The following is a 17,742-nucleotide window of genomic DNA, read 5'->3' on the forward strand; positions in this document are numbered from 1 at the left end:
CACCATAGTGATTATAGGAATGTGATATCCGGTGTTCCACAGGGTAGTGTTCTTGGCCCATTACTTTTCATACTATACACGCATGACATGTGGTTTGGCTTAGAAAACAAGCTTGTTGCATATACAGATGATGCTACTCTCTTCGCATCAATTCCATCCCCTGAATGTAGATCTAGGGTTGGTGAATCCCTTAATAGAGATTTAGCTAGAATTAGTGCATAGTGCAAATTATGGGGTATGAAGTTTAATCCTAACAAAACTCAAAGTATGATTGTAAGTAGGTCAAGGACGGTGGCTCCTCAAAAAAACTCTAAAGTGAATTTTTATAAGTACTTATTATACACGGTACATGCGGGGGTATAAAATCACTTTGGAGAGGACTCACTATAATTACTGTACAATTTTAAAACAATATTCTGAGCCAAAAATGAGGGAGGAAAGAGGGGAAGATGGCTGTCTTAAGGCTGGAAATGAAACTTATATGAAACTTAGTTACTTCCAGAAAATTCCCAGTAAACTGTGAATTGTGGGGGGTGGGGCAGGGCAAAGGCGTCAGAGTTACATAGTATCACTTTTTCAAATTTGTACTCGCGCAACACCAGACGGCTCTCTCAGTCAGCTTCCTCCACCCACCCCTTATCACTGAAATGAAAAAGATAACCTCTCACTAGGTTTTCGGCAAAAATTTCAAAGCATAAGGTACCCAAAAGAATTGTTTATTTTCTCTTATACATGACACAACTCCTCTTGAAAATATAAAAGAACATTACATAAGCCCTTGTTCGTATCGTGTATGTTCACAAAACACTCTCAAACTTATTACATAAGACTTCGTATCCAAAATATGTGAAATAAAAAGTTAATTCCTAAAAATACCGTAAATTTACATATGCTAACTTGAATAAGGAATACAATGAAATTAACGATAAAGGTCTTATGTAGTTTACATAATATACTTAAGTTTACTCACGAGGAGCTCCTTTTATGGGCTGGCTATTCATCTATTACATGAACAAATGAAATATAAATAAAATCATGAATAAACTACTCTATTTACTCTACACTAGACCAGCTTTGTAAGATAGCTTCCCCTAAATAGACTATCTATTACAGGCCTAAATCCCTCGATTTAGCCTGAGATAAATCATCTGTAACCACATTATCTTTACCTGATACATGGTTCACATTAATATAATACAGTTGCAGACATAATGACCACCTAGTTATATTTTGATTATTTTTTTTTCTCCTTATTAGCAAATGTTAGAGATTATGATCCGAATATACAGTAATCTCTTCATTTTATGGTCGTTCGCATAGACCTTACACTTGTTTATTACTGTGACTAACAGTATTAGTTCTCTTTCAACTGTCAAGTCGACTCGTTGCTTCTTCTTAAGCTTCAATGTTATAAAGTATAAAGGGAGAAAATTCCTTTCTTTTTTTCTTGCAATAAGACAGCTCTAATCCCATTATCACACACATACAGTATACTTAGATAAGGAATTTCTCGTTGATATCCAGTCCTTGAAGTATTGGTTTCGAAGTTAATATGGTCTTCCTTAGATTTTTCCTTTTTACTTGTATCTCGATAACGTAGGTCAGGTCACTGCTTCCTCCAAAATCTTGAATGGTTCTTGGAACTCGTTGATGAGAGGGAATCTCCTTTCCAATGCGTAGACCAACACCTGCCATTCTACCGTAAACTGTTTGTTCATACTCTTCACACCAAGCCTCTTCTTCGTGAGTCCTTGATTCTTTTTAATGTGTTCTAGGGAAAATTCCCTTAACTCGCTGATTATTTTCCTCAAATTCTTGACATATCCTCGGTCCGCTTCCTCTCAATCCTTCCCTTATTCTGCCAACATTTTATCTGGTCCTTTGCTGAAGGGTCCTATAACATGTCTGTTCATATTCTGCATACCAAACCTTTTCTTCTTCCGTCCTTGACTCAGTTTCACGTCTTCCAAGGAGAAATTCCTTAACTCACAGATCCTTTTCCTAAAGTCCTTGACATTTTCTCCAGCTGATTCCTCTTTATTTTCCTATCCACTCGTTGCTGGATCCTCTTCACTTAGGCCTCGTTGACAGTTCTCTTCTCGCATACCATCAAGGGAATCCTCTTCTTCGGAAAACAAATCCTCAAAGCTTATCGCTCTTTCGATCTCTTTTTCTTCTTTTTACGTCACTTTCTTCGTCATACTCCTAGTCATAACACAACTAGGAAACATACAGATGGTAATTTTTGAGTTTAGTCGTAGGACTATACTTCAATGTTTTCTCCGTTACAATGGGAAAAGGTAGAGACAGCGCTCCACCAAACTCAGTACCCAGCAAGACGTCTACTTCTTCGACAGCCAATGAATCCTTTACCCCAAATTCAAAATTACCTGTCATCAAATCACAAGACATTTTCAATCGGCAAACTATGGTAACCTCCTCACCACCTAATCCCTTCAAAATAACAGTCCCATGTGGGAAACTGTTCCACCAATGGGTGTACTCTTTGTACCTACGCACTATGGTTACAAGCTGTGTCGTATAATATCCTGACCGGGGTTTGCTCACTCGTTTTTATTGGTGCTAACATACCTTCATAAATATATAGTTTAAAGGCTTCCATGCTGTTTGGGTTCGCCCTATTCGTCGTGTAAACGTTGGAAGGATTATTTTCCTTTCCTTTCTATCGCCTTTGCTTCCTCGTCTTTGCATTCTGTGATGTCGAATTATCTTTAATTACTTAGGCGACCACAATTGTTTGGTTTGATTAACATTTCATACTTAAAAAAAACAATATTAACCATCTGCACGTCTTTCAGGATACTTGAAGGAGGATGATTCAATGATATTTGCGAGGGTACTTCTCGTTCTGCTTGGGAACAGTACCAGTGCTACTTCCGTTGTAACTGTTAAGCTTGTTTACATACTTATTACTTAACTGATTTCCATAGTTCGGCAAATACTTGACACTAGTATTATCAGCCTTCTCCTTTATGTTAGCAATCTTTATCCAATTTTTTTAAATATTGTCATACCTGATAAGCGTAAGCAAGGAAAGTCATTTCCTCGTTCTTTCTCAAACTTAGGAGCCTTTCTATATAATATTGAAGGGTCATCTTATACAATGGCAGGCTAGTCCTCTTCACTATTTAATACTCCATCCTCTGGTCCTGAGATAAGGATAAGTAAGCACTGTGGCCCTTCCTAAAGAGCACACTGTAATAACACAGATACTTTTTCTTCTGGCCATTTCATCACCACTGCAACCGTTTCAAAATGATCAAAGAACTCACCTCTGGGCTTTTGATACATTAAACACGGGTTTGTGCTTAGTAAGGGTCTTTTCTGTCTGCGTTGTCAACTGTGCATGGGCATTCAACAGCTAAAACTCCCGCGCATACCTCGCTTCTCCTATATCTTTTTCTTGTCGACTTCCTTCCATTAACCTTACATATGTTGCAATTTCTCTTCTTCTTCTCGTCTTGCTTCTATTTACTTCTTTTTTTTTTCTTCCTACCTTGCATCCCTTTACTTCTCCCTCTTTTCCCGTCTTTCTTCCACTTTTTTCACATGTCTTTGTTCTTATCTCTCTTCCTCTTCCCGTCTTCTTTCTCTTTCTTCTCGTTGGGCCATTATCTTCAACTTAAGCAAATTCTCTTTTGCTGTAATTCACCGAATTTAAGCCTCAAGATCCCTATCTGCTTTCATGCCTTCAGTTTGAGGGTCAACCAGTCATTGTTTCGCTAAAAACTCTTCCTCAGCTTAGTCCAACAGTTCATAAGCTGTCACAATATTCTCTTCCGACAACTTTCCCGAGTTTATCAACGCTTCCTAGGCTACATATTGAGTTTTGGTTTCAATCATCCCAAATGTTGCATGGCCACCACATGCCATTAAGATGGAGAGACACTGAGCTTTAGTACATTAGCTACTAACAATTCATGAACACTTGGGTAATCCAAAAATTCTTAGATATAAAACTGTGCCATATTGTAATTTACCAATATCAAATTCCTTTTCAAAAATATATCCAGCAATACAAAAAATCCTATCAATACTATACTGTTAATGAAAAGAAGGCCCTGTTATCACAAATATTTAAACAGACTTGCTCGATCCCTAGGGTCTGGGCACCAAATATATATTATATGATGATGGCCCCTAGGTCTGGCACCAAAAATATATTATACTGTGGCTCGTGTCTTGGAACCAAACATATAATATTATATTACAACTGTTAAGTTAATCAACCTTTCGAATTCCAAAATAAATTTTTTACCTTTACTTTAAAACTGTTACCCTATAAAATATTAATACATAAACTCCGGGACAGTTAATTAACTCCCAGACAACAATATATAAAACACTGAATATCCAAAGGTCTCTTAAGTATACTCAAAGCTAAACTGGGTAATTATTCTTACGAATAAACTTACTATGGTTCATTAACAGGATAGGTAGTAGGTCAGCTAGGGCACCAGCCACCAATTGAGATTCTACCCCTAGAGAGTTATTTGGTCCTTTGACTGGCCAGACAGTACTAGATTGGATTCCTCTCTCTGGTTACGGTTCACTTTCCTTTTGCCTACACATTCACCGAGTAGTCTGGCCGAATCTTTACTGACCAAAGGGTTAACTACTGCACTGTAATTGTTTAGTACCCACTAAACTTTCCTTTTGGTAAGAATAGAAGAGACTCTTTAGCTATGGCAAGCAACTCTTCCAAGAGAAGGACACTCTAAAATCAAACCATTGTGCTCAAGTCTGGGGTAGTGCCATAGCCTCTGTACCATGGTGTTCCACTGTCTTGGGTTATAGTTTTCTTGCTTGAGGGTACTCTTGGGTACACTATTCTATCTAGTTTCTCTTCCTATAGTTTTATGAAAGTGTTTATAGTTAATATAAAAACTATCTATTTTACTGTTCTTAAAATTTTTTTCATTGTTTCCTTTTCTCACTGAACTATTTTCCCTCATAGGGCCCCTGGGTCTATAGTATCCTACTTTTCCAATAAGTGTTGTAGGTTACCAAGCAATAATAATAATAATAATAATAATAATAATAATAATAATAATAATAATAATAATGATACACGCATAACTATCACAAACAATGGTGATTGGAATGATACACTCTTTACAATAATAAATATATTCTATATAAAATACAACAATTGGAAAGAATGTCACGATCTGTAAATTATATAATTACTTGACTTCAAGTATTAAATCTCAATAAACCTTGGACTGAGAGAAAGAAATAACACTTAAAAAAATTATACAATCGCTTGTATCACTTGAAATTAAATCTGAATACAATTTCAAAGTTTGACACTTGATGAAAAATAGATAACCTGATCACAATACAAACACCTAACCTTTCTACAGGGACGTTTACAGAAACTCCAAGATAATTTTTATAAGTACACACTGGACACGGTATATGCTGGGATATAAAATCACTTTGGAAAGGACACACTATAGGTACTGAGCACTTTTAAAACAATAGCCTGAGCTACATGCGAGAGAGGAAAAAAGGAAACATGGCTGTCCTAAGGCTGGAAATCTTTATCTATCTATCTAACCCTGGGAGGTCGCCTTTATATATGAAAGTTAGCTACTTCAAGAAACTTCCCAAAGAACTGGGACCTGTGGGGTGGGGGGGGGCAAGGCAAAGGCGTCAGAGTTACAAATTATCGCTCACTCTCAAATGTGTACGCACGCAATCCCAGACAGCTCTCTTAGTCAGCTAGCTCCCCAACCATTTGTCCCCAAAATAAAAAAAAAAAGATAAGATCTTATGACTAGGTTTTACGCCAAAATTCCAAAGTACATGGTAACCCAAAAAGTTGTGTATTCTCTCTCAAACATGATGCAATACCTCATAAACATATTAAAAAACGTTACATAAGCCCTTGTCCCCATCCTTTATGATCACATAACACTTCCAAACAATTTGCGTAATACTTCGTAACAAAAATATGTGAAATAAGAAGGGAATTCTTATAAAAAAACCATAAATCTACATATACTAACTTCACAAGAATATACTGAAACTAACACCGAAGATCTTACGTAATTTACAAATTATACTTACCTCTACACGAGAGGAGCTCATTTTACGGCTTGGCTATTCATCTTTTCAATGCACAAATGAAATATAAAATAATCATGAATAAACTGCAGTATTTACTCTATCCTGGACCAACTTCGTAAGAACATTTTATATATATATATATATATATATATATATATATATATATATATATATATATATATATATATATATATATATATATATATATATATATATATATTTATATATATATATATGTGTGTGTGTGTGTGTGTGTGTGTATGCGTGCGTGTGTGTGTCGTCCATAAGAGTTTTCAATTAAGGAGATAGTGTCCCCAAGAATTCTTTCGAATATTCTTAGAGGAAAAAATTATCCTTCCTGTCAAATACTGCGTTTTGTTGTCAGTTATGAAAAAAAGGAAAACACTGAAATATGTAATTGTTTATATTTTATTAAAATACTTTGTCCTACCTTTAGCTATTTCTGGTCTTGATATCCATAAAAAAGAGTCATATTACTATGATTATTTTGTTTATATTGGTCTCACATTGGTGAAGATGAGTTTAAGGAAAATTCCTTGTTTATCCATGTCTCAGAAAAAGTAATAAGTTGTTTAGACCATCACTTTATGTGATCAGGTCTCATGTGGGTGAAAATAGAGTCCAGGCCTATTGGAAACGTCCCTGCCTAGCATTCTGCAGGACAGGAGATGGGGTCACGCTCAAACTCGACAGTTTTTTCTAGTGAGTGTAACCTCACCATTGCTGTGAGCTAAGGATGGTACGGGAAGCTTAAAGGTCTCCTTTGCTGAGTTATCAGCAGCCATTACAGGCCCCTCTTTGGTCCTAACTTGGATGAAGACGGGACTTGGTCAGTGATCATACGGCCAGTCTCTGGGATGTTGTCACTGTCCCTTACCTCTGCAGTTCATGAGTTACCTTTAAACCTTTATTGGCTTCTTTACCAGGGCCTGGCATGCGTGAGAATGTTCAGCATTACCTAGTTTACCTAGGTGTTACATGGGTTGACAGGAGGCTTTCAATTTAGTCATGGTTACTACCATTGTTTTTTACTAGATGTAAGCAGAGTGACCTATCCCTTATCACTGCTCCTCATTGGTGACCTTTAACCTTTCATAGAAAAACTTTTCCCTAGTAAATTCTTAAAAAAGCTTAATAAATCAGAAAAAAAAATTGTAGAGAAAATTTATCTTTAGTTGAAATTCAATGTATTTAAGCTGGAATAGAGTTATTCGTTCTGTCCATTTCCTCCTGGAAGGATTTAGAACATTAAAACTTTTTACAGGTTTAATCCTGAAAGTTGGGACACTTTTGGAAAAATATCATATCACTTAGGTATGTTCATTCTAAGAAGTACTTTCTCTCTCTCTCTCTCTCTCTCTCTCTCTCTCTCTCTCTCTCTCTCTCTCTCTCTCTCTCTCTCTCTCTCTTAAGGGGAAAATAATATTTCAGTATATTTTTGTAGTTAATTGTATAGTATAAGAAGTGCATTTTGAAAATAATTTTAACGAATAACCTTTGACTTAATTTTCTTTTCCATGTGAACTATTTAACGCTGAGTATTTTTTTTTTCTTTTCTTATTTATTTTTTTTTTTTACTTCTCAGGAAGGTCCTTGGTAACTAACGTACCAAAATTCCCTTGTAGATAGTTTTGATTGTCTGTCTTGAGCAGATTATATGATATTATCTTTACGAGAGGATTTATTTTGTTAGCAGAATAACTTTGTAGTTGCGAACGAAGTGAATGGCTTATGAAGAAAGCCTAATTTTCGCGAACGAATCGTACTCAACCCATAGCCCAGTCAACCCATAGCCAAGTCATTCCTTTAATTATTGTCACCGGTGTTTGAGGGTGGGGGGGGGGGGGAATAATGATATGTCGGTGGGGAGATTAATAACTTATACACCCATGAATTTATCCAAGTGAAATTTCAAGGGTTTGTTCATAAATAAAAATACATTATTTCTCTCAATTTCAATGTTCATACTTGTTATAGGCATCCCCTGGCGGTCATTTTTGTTCGTAAGTGACGATTTTTAGCTGGAAAATCCATGAGGAGTCGCCGACGATATCCAAATAATTTTCACAGGGTTTGATTGGTGTTGTGTGAACTATATGCATACCAATTTCCGGATCAAAACTTACAATAGAAAACTTCTAGTATTAATTTTCGATATCCGCTGGATTAATTGTAGAATACTTCACATTTCTGAATGAAATTTTCAGGAATTTAGGGGATGGATATATGCTTTATCCAAGGAAATTTTCATTTTAGTATCTGCTATAGAATAGCCAAAGCAACGTTTATTTCAGTGTTACGATATGAAAATTGTATATTAACTTGACTTGAAATGTTAAATCTGAGTAAACATAAAACTAGGACAAAATTAATACTATAATATAAAGAAAATTATATAAAAGCTTTAAATTTAACTGAATAATACAATATTCAAGTTTTATACCAAATGAAAATAGTTAGCCGTATCCTGATAGAAAATCTTTTTTCGTTATTACAGGGCCATTTACAAGAACTTAAAACAATGCTATCATTCACCCTCTTACAATGAATTCAAAATCATCATTTCGTCCGACGCATATTTTCAATACATGATTTGTTTTAGGGCAAAGAGTTACTTAGGAGAGGACACACTATACATACTGAACACTTTTAAAACAATACTCTGAGCTATGTGCGAGAGGGAGAGAGGGGAAGTTATCTGTCTTAAGGCTGTAATTCTCTATCTGTCTCTAACCCTCGTGTCACCTATAGATAAACAACATAGCGGCTTCCTGAAATTTCCAGAAGATTTGCGAAGCGTGGGACCCTTGGCATAAGGCTGTCATAGTTTCCCACTGCATAAAAATATCAAGAGGCAAATCTGGGATTTTCAGGCAACTCTCAGATGCCTACCAACACACCCACGAGACGACGATCCCACCTTGTTCCGCCCACCCTTTGTCCCCGAATTGAAAAAAAAGATAATATACTATCAGTGAGTTCTTCACTAAAATTCCAAGCACGCGGTTCCCCAACCTAATTGCATATTTTCTCTCGAACATGATGTAATTCCTCATAAAAATATAAAAGAATCTTAAATAATTCCTTGTTCATATCTGACACAAATCACATAACATACAAATGCGTAACGTACGATTTTGTAACAAAAATCCGTAAAATAAAAAAGTAACAAAAATCCATAAAATAAATAAGTCATTTTATAAAAAATATCGTAAATTTACAAGTACCAACGGGTATAAAGAATACAATGAAATTAACGACGAAAGTCCTTCGCAGTTTACATAACAGACTTGCGTCTATATGAGAGGAGCTCATTTTTTTGAACAAATAAAAGGCCAAGGGTATGTTCCACCACCATTAGGAAAATCGATAATTCTTTTGCTTTCTTCCTCAATATTATAAAAATCAAAGAATGCATTATTTTTTTTTCCTATGCATTTTATGACTCGCAGAAAGCTTTACTTTATTGGTAGTAGGTTGGCTAAGGCACCAGCCACCCGTTGAGACACTACTGCTAGAGAGTGATGGGGTTTTTGGACTGGCAAGACAATACTACATTTTCCCGTTACGGTTCATTTTCCATTTGCCTAAACAGACACCGAAGAGCCTGGCCTATTCCCTACAGATTCTACTCTGTCCTCAAACACCTGACAACACTAAGATCATTGAACAATTCTTTTTCTCTCAAGGGGCTAACTACTGTACTGTAATTTTCAGTGGCCACTTTCCTCTTGATGAGGGTAAAAGACACTCTTTAGGTATGGTAAGCAGCTCTTCTAGGAGAAGGACACTAGAAAATCAAACCACTGTTCTCTAGTCCTGGATAGTGCCATAGCATCTGTACCATGGTCATCCTCTGTCTTTTGAGTTAGAGTTCCTTTGCTTAAGCGTAAACTTGGGCACACTATAATATCATTTTTCTTCCTCTTATTTTGTTAAAGTTTTCATAGTTTATTATAGGAAATATTTATCTTAAAGTTGTTACTATTCCTAAAATATTCTAATTTTCCTTGTTCCCTTTCCTCATTAGGCTATTTTCCCTGTTGGACCCCTGGGTTTATAACATCCTGCTATTTCAACTAGGGTTGTAGCTTAGCAAAAAAAAAATAATAATAATAATAATAATAATAATAAGAAGAAGAAGAAGAAGAAGAAGAAGAAGAAGAAGAAGAAGAAGAAGAAAAAAGAAGAAGAATTAAAACGCTTTTATTTTCTTCTTTTATTAAAACATTTTTTTTCCTCAATGGGCTATTTTTCCTAATGGAGCTTAAATGGATTTTGTCATCCTGCTTTTCCAACTAGGGTTGTAACTTCTCCTGTAATAATAATAATAATAATAATAATAATAATAATAATAATAATAATAATAATAATAATAATAATAACACAATTACCATTACCAATCTTTTGATTAAAACGACGTTCCTCAGCGACCGCTAAACCAAAACGTATGCCGGAATCGATACGACCCTCCAGAATTGTAAGAAAAGAAGTGAGTCAGAACTAGCAATACCTTGTCATTGCAATTATAGTCCCTTTGTCGTAGCTTAACGCCTAATATAGAATATTGGGCACAGTGTAAAATCCGGACGTCGGATGCCGTCCGGGAGAATAGAAAATCGCTTGTATCACCGGGAAAGACTCGAAAATACACCTCTTTTTTTGTGACTGGTAATGTTCACTGATACTTTCTGTTATTTTCTGAATAAATGTTCGAAAAATATTGGTTTATTTTAATGTTATTGAGAATAATCTCAATCGGACGTCAACATTACACTAACTGGGTAAAATAGCGGGCAGTTAGATAGTGTAATGTTGACGTCCGATTGAGATTATTCTCAATAACATGAAAATAAACCAATATTTTTCGAACATTTATTCAGAAAATAACAGAAAGTATCAGTGAACATTACCAGTCACAAAAAAGAGGTGTATTTTCGCGTCTTTCCCGGTGATACAAGCGATTTTCTATTCTCCTGGACGGCATCCGACGTCCGACGTCCGACGTCCGTGTTTTACACTGTGCCAGAATATTGCTTATTGGTCGTAGAGACATTTTCACCCAATTGACCGCCTGAATTAGGCAAAGAGGCATTTCAGTTCCCGAACACATGTCATTAGGCAAAGCGTTGAAAACGCAATTAATATCGAGATACCAGGAAATTAATTATATGAAACCACCACACCATTGTATTCTGAATGAGCTGTTTATATATATGATGGATACATAAACAGACATGAGTAGAAGTAACTAGATCGTTTCGCTGCTGATTGGCTGCGTCTTCCTATGTCTTCTGAGAATTGATGTAAGCAATGTTGCTTTATGGTAAACGCATAGCCTCCGTGGATGAGTTGTAGAATCAATATATATATATATATATATACATATATATATATATATATATATATATATATATATATATATATATATATATATATATATATATATATATATATATATATATATATACATATATATATATATATATATATATATATATATATATATATATATATATATATATATATATATATTTATATATATATATATATATATATATATATATATATATATATATATATATATATATATATATATATATATATATATATATATATATATATATATATATATATATAATACATATAAATATATATATATATATATATATATATATATATATATATATATATATATATATATATATCATTATTATTATTATTATTATTATTATTATTATTATTATTATTATTATTATTAGACAAGCTACAACCCTAGCTGGAAAGCGAGACCCTATAAGCCTAAGGGCTCCAGAAGCGAAAAATAGCCCAGTAAGGAAAGGAGATAAGGAAATAAATAAATGATGAGAATAGATTAAGAATAAATCATTCTAAAAGCAGTAACAACGTCAAAACAGATATGTCATATATAATCTATAAAAAAAGACTCATGTCAGCTTGTTCAACATTAAAACATTTGCTGCAACTTTGAACCTATGAAGTTCTACTGATTCAACTACCCGATTAGGAAGATCATTCCACAACTTGGTCATAACTGCAATAAAACTTTTGAATACTGTGTAGTATTGTGCCTCATAATAGAGAAGGGCTGGCCATTAGAATTATCTGCCTGCCTAGTATTACGAACAGGATGGAATTATCCATGAAGATCTGAATATTAAGGATGGTCATAATTATGAAAAAATCTTATGCAACATGCAAAATGAACTGATTGAACGATGGTACCGAAGATTAATATCTAGATCAGGAATAAGAAATTCAATAGACCGTATGTTTCTGTCTAACAAATTAAGATGAGAATCAGCAGCTGAAGACTAGACTAGAGAACAGTACTCGAAACAAGGTGGAATGAAAGAATTGAAATACTTCTTCAGAATACACTGATCATTGGAAATCTTGACCGATTATCTCAATAAGCCAATTTTTTTTGTGCAATTAAAGAAGACACTGACCTAGGGTGTTTCTCAAAAGCAATTTTGTTGTCGAAAATCACACCTGAATTTTAAAAGTTATACAAAGTTAAGGAATCATTATCAATACTGAGATCCGGATGTTAAGGAGCCACTGTCCTTGACCTAATTATAATCATACTTTCAGTTTTCTTAGGATTCAACTTCATACCCCATAATTTGCACCATGCACTAATTTATCTAGATCTCTATTAAGGGATTCAGCAACCCCAAATCTACATTCAGGGGATGGAATTGATGCCAAGAGAGTAGTATCATCGGCATATGCAACAAGCTTGTTTTCTAGGACAAACCACATGTCATGTGTATGTGGTATTAAAAGAACACTACCCTGTGGAACACCAGATATCACATTCCTATACTCATAACAGTGCCCATCAATAACAACTCTAAGATCTATTACTTAAAACATACATAATAATGCTAAGAAACGACCCACACACGCCCAACTGTTTGAGTTTGAAAACAAGGGCCTCATGATTAACACGGTCAAAGGCAGCCCTAAAACCGAGGTTAATCATACAAACTTCCTGACCATCATCAAGGGATTGTAAGAAGGCCACTACATGACCCAAGGCCTTTACGAAAACCAAATTGCAAACTAGGGAATAGATGATTACCGTCAGCTAACCTATTGAGACGTTTTGCCTGAAGATGTTCAAAAACTTGAGATAGTATGGGAGTTATGGAAATTGGCCAGTAGTCAGTTGGACTTGAGCTACCACAAACATATCTACATATAGGAGTAACATTACCTAATCTCTAATAAGTCCTGAAAGCTCCCCTTCTTACTAACATGTGCAAAATAACAGTTAACTTTGGAGCTAAGAAATCTTCAGTCTTTATAACAAAAGGATAATTACCATCTGGGTATACACTTCCATAAGCATCGAGGTCCATCAACAGAGGTTTAATTTCACAGGACTGAAAAGCTGAACTAGTTAGTTTAGCCTCAGGAAAACCGGAAGAGGAAGTTCAAGTTTTTCATTACTCTCTTTACTGTCAAAAATATCAGCCTAAAGGGTTGCCTTTTCCTTTGGACAGTGAGTGACTGAGCCTTCTGGTTTAAGTAAAGGAGGAATTTTTCAAGTACACCAAAGAGTGAAGATTCAAGGGTAGACCACCATTTATGTTCCTGAATTGTACCAGAAAGGGTCTCTTTTATAGTTAAATTGTATTCCTTTTCAGTTGAAGCATAAACTTTGCGCAAAAGCTCAAAGCTGAGTATAGTTATTCCAGATCAAATCTGATGTTACCCCTCCAAAGATGATAGGCCTCCTGCTTCTCTAAATAAGCACGTCTACAATCATCATTGAACCACGATTTGTCCTTCACTCAGTACCTTGGAACACGAGAAGGGATACGCCTATGCATTGTGTTGACTAGATTCTCATTCAAAAGGAAAACAGGATCAACACTACTATATAATTGTGACCAAATGATACTAAAAAGATCATGCAAAATCCCTTTCCAGTCTGCTTTAGATTCCATATAAATATCACAATAGTGTGATATATCAAGGAAAGACTGCTCAGTCTTCACTACTAAAGAAATCAAGGCATGATCAGATGTCCCGACTGGAGAACCAACCTTACTTGTCATTACGCCAGGGGAGTCAGTGTGTACGAGGTCCAAGCAATTGCCAGACCTTTGAGTAGCTTCTCTTAGGATTTGCTCACCCCCTGATTCAGAGACAAAGTCTAAATCTTAAGCCAGGGCGATCAGTAGGAGAAACAAAACTTAATCACTCCCTATTGTGAGCATTGAAATCACCAACAAAGACAAAAAACGCCTTTCTATCATCATGTATCCTAGCCATGATGGTAAGATGACAAATGAAGATAGAATCATCCATGTCTGGATTCCGGTAGATCGAACACAAAATAATTTGTTATGCCTGCCACAAACTTTTATTACTTGAGTCTTATGACATCCTCATACATAGCAGGACTTATGAGAAGCAGGGTACTCGGTCCTAATATATACCGCAATTCCCCTGGCCCTGGGGATGACATCGCGTTATAACATTATTGACTTCTTAAAAACAGTTATAAGGAGCTCAGAGGAGTGCCTCATATTAGATACCCAAGTTTTGGAGCACAAAAGAATATCAAGCTGTCTGGACGCAACTGCAAGGTCTTGAATATTTACATGAAGACCAAGAATATTGGAATACAGTAGACGACATTGATGAAATCTAGGACGTATAGTTCCCCGATTTCGCTCAAGGTCTCTGGACAACATAAAAATTAATGGTAATAAAAAAGAGGCATCTTACTTAAAAACTATATTACCAACAATTATAACATAAACAATATGTACAGAAATATAAATAAAGTGATTGATCAACCCATAGACCATAGAAAAAATGTCAGAAAAACTGGTCAACAAGGAGTCGCCGACACACCATGTAAGGTTAAATACCCTCCAGGATAGCCACTTCTACTGAAGGGGGGAAAGTAAGGATGGTTTTGAGAAGAAAAAGAATCTGATAAGGAAAAGACAACCTCTTGATAAACCACCAGGCATCCATGGCCCTTCTATTAAGCCTGCTCAACACACTATTTAATGAAAAGAAGAGGAAAAAAAAAAGACAGAATAGTGTGCCCGAGCGTACCCTCAAGCAAGAGAACTTAACCCAAGACTGGAAAACAATGGTTTAATTTGGTGTGTCCTTCTAGATGAGATGCTTACTATGGCTAAGGAATGTTTTATACCCTCACAAAGGGAAAGCACACTGAACAATTACAGTATGGTAATTAACCCTCTGTGGGAGAGTATTTGGTAATCTCACTATTGTCAGGTGTATAAGGAAAGACGAGAATCTATAAAAAATAGGCCAGATAAAAAATAGAAAAAAAAAACAACCAAAGAGAGGGATCTAATGCATTATTATCTGGCTAGTCAAAGGATCCAATAACTCTCTAAAGGTTGTGTCTCAACGGTCGGCTGCTGTCTTGGCCATCCTACTTCCATTGTATATATATATATATATATATATATATATATATATATATATATATATATATATATATATATATATATATATATATATATATATATATATATATATATACGGATAGATATATAAGCATGCATATAGACACACACTCATTGTGTGCATATATATGTATGTTAATTGTATAAAATGGCAGGGACATTTCCAATAGACCACGCCAACTATACATCTACGTATATGATTTCAAGGTGTATGAAGGCCACTCTATGTACTGTAGTTTAATACTGATGGAACTAAGTGAGATGTACAATTGTTGAGATCACAGAACAGGACGTCTAAATATGCCCTGGCTTCACCTTAAGCAGGATCCACTGAATTTAATGGCTTTGTTGGCATTTTGATACTCATTGAGATGAATACTGGTTAACTGATATAGAAGTAGAAGATGTGAAGTTGCAATCCCTACACCTACAGTAATCAGCAGATAAAGACCTGAGAATATGATTATTCCACATACCTCCTCATTACTGTGAACATAACTGGATCTCTTTTATTAATAATTTCATGGATATCATAAGATACCTCCTCTTCTCAGGTCAAGAAAAGAATGCCTATTAGATTATGATCTTAAGTATATATAGATATGGATGCAAATAACTTTTTTAAGAAGTAAATCAACTTGGATCTTGTTCAAGCCATGCATATATAATTACGTCTAGAATGCCCAGCGTATGCACATACTTTTAGAATATGAGGTACTGACGTTATTATAAAATAAATCATATACAGTTACGACAGTTTTTAACAGTGTGTCATTAGAGGCAGTGTGCAAAAATAAAAGATAGACTTGATATAAGTTATTTTTTTTATATATGACAAAAAAAATATTACAACAAATCTTTACGGCTACTAGCTACAAACCTATCAGACTTGATGCTAGGAGTTAGGAGTCACAATAATGTCCGACACCCAATAGAGTATTAGTAGTAGTTATATTAGCTTTCTTACTTCTTACAATCTGCAATCCTATAAAGAAATCCCTGGATTGTGGTCAAGAAGCTGTTGTGGTCGGCAGTAATTTCAGTGCTGCCTTTGGCCGCGTTAATGATATGGCCCATGTTTTCAAACTCAAATAAATGGTAGTAGGTGGGCCTTTTCCTAGCATTATTATTGAATTTTTAATTATAAGATTAGAAAGAGTTGTTGCCTATGTGCACCATAATGAGTATAAGAATGTGATACTTGATGTTCCTCAGGGTGGTGTTCTTGGTGTAATAATTTTCATAATATGAATACATGATTATGTGCTTTAGCTTAAAAAAAAAGCTCAATGCATAAGCAGATGGTACTACTCGCTTTGCCTCAACTCCATCTCCTAAATGTAAATCTGAGGTGGCTGAGTCCCCTGTAACCAAAATATGGGATGATCTTCCTAATAAGGCAGCTGAATCGGTAGAAGTTCGGAAGATGAAACTAGAAGTGAGTTTTTTCATATTAAACAGGATGACATTATCCTCTTTTCATAGTTTATGTTTCAGATATCAATTTTAATGTTGTTAAGGATCTTAAGATATTTTTTTTTATCCAGCATTCATTAAATATTATAGTTTACTCATTGCATTATTTGCTTTCATCATTGGGTTCTTTCTCCCTGTTGAAGCCTTGGGCTTACAGAATCCTGCTTTTCTTAAAAATTGTTTCAATTAAGCAAGAAATAATAATAATAATAATAATAATAATAATAATAATAATAATAATAATAATAATGATAATCAAAAGCCACAGTAATGTTAAAATATATTATTGTAAAATGGTAAAATTATACAAGGAGAGACTTTCGGATACTGCTCCGTATCCCTCTTCAGTCCTACTGACGGTTAAACAATGGAGTGATCGTTACAACAGTGAAAACAAATAATAATAACAACTGGTTCAAGGCGGATGGATCAAGGTGTTGGTCAGGTAATCCCTGTCCGGTTGTATCTGTTGGCGAGACGGCTGGAGCGGCGAAGTGGTCGTTCAGGTGATTCCAGCTGAGCAGATACTCCATCGGTGCCATGACTTGAAGCTGTAGTAACCTCAGTCATCTGGGATAAAAGAGAGGTGGGAGCAACATCAGGGGTCTCACAATCACCAGACATATGAGTCCTAAAATCGTGGACAAAGTGGTCAATT

Source organism: Palaemon carinicauda, chromosome 10 (assembly GCF_036898095.1).
Source record: "Palaemon carinicauda isolate YSFRI2023 chromosome 10, ASM3689809v2, whole genome shotgun sequence".
NCBI classification, from domain to species: domain Eukaryota; kingdom Metazoa; phylum Arthropoda; class Malacostraca; order Decapoda; family Palaemonidae; genus Palaemon; species Palaemon carinicauda.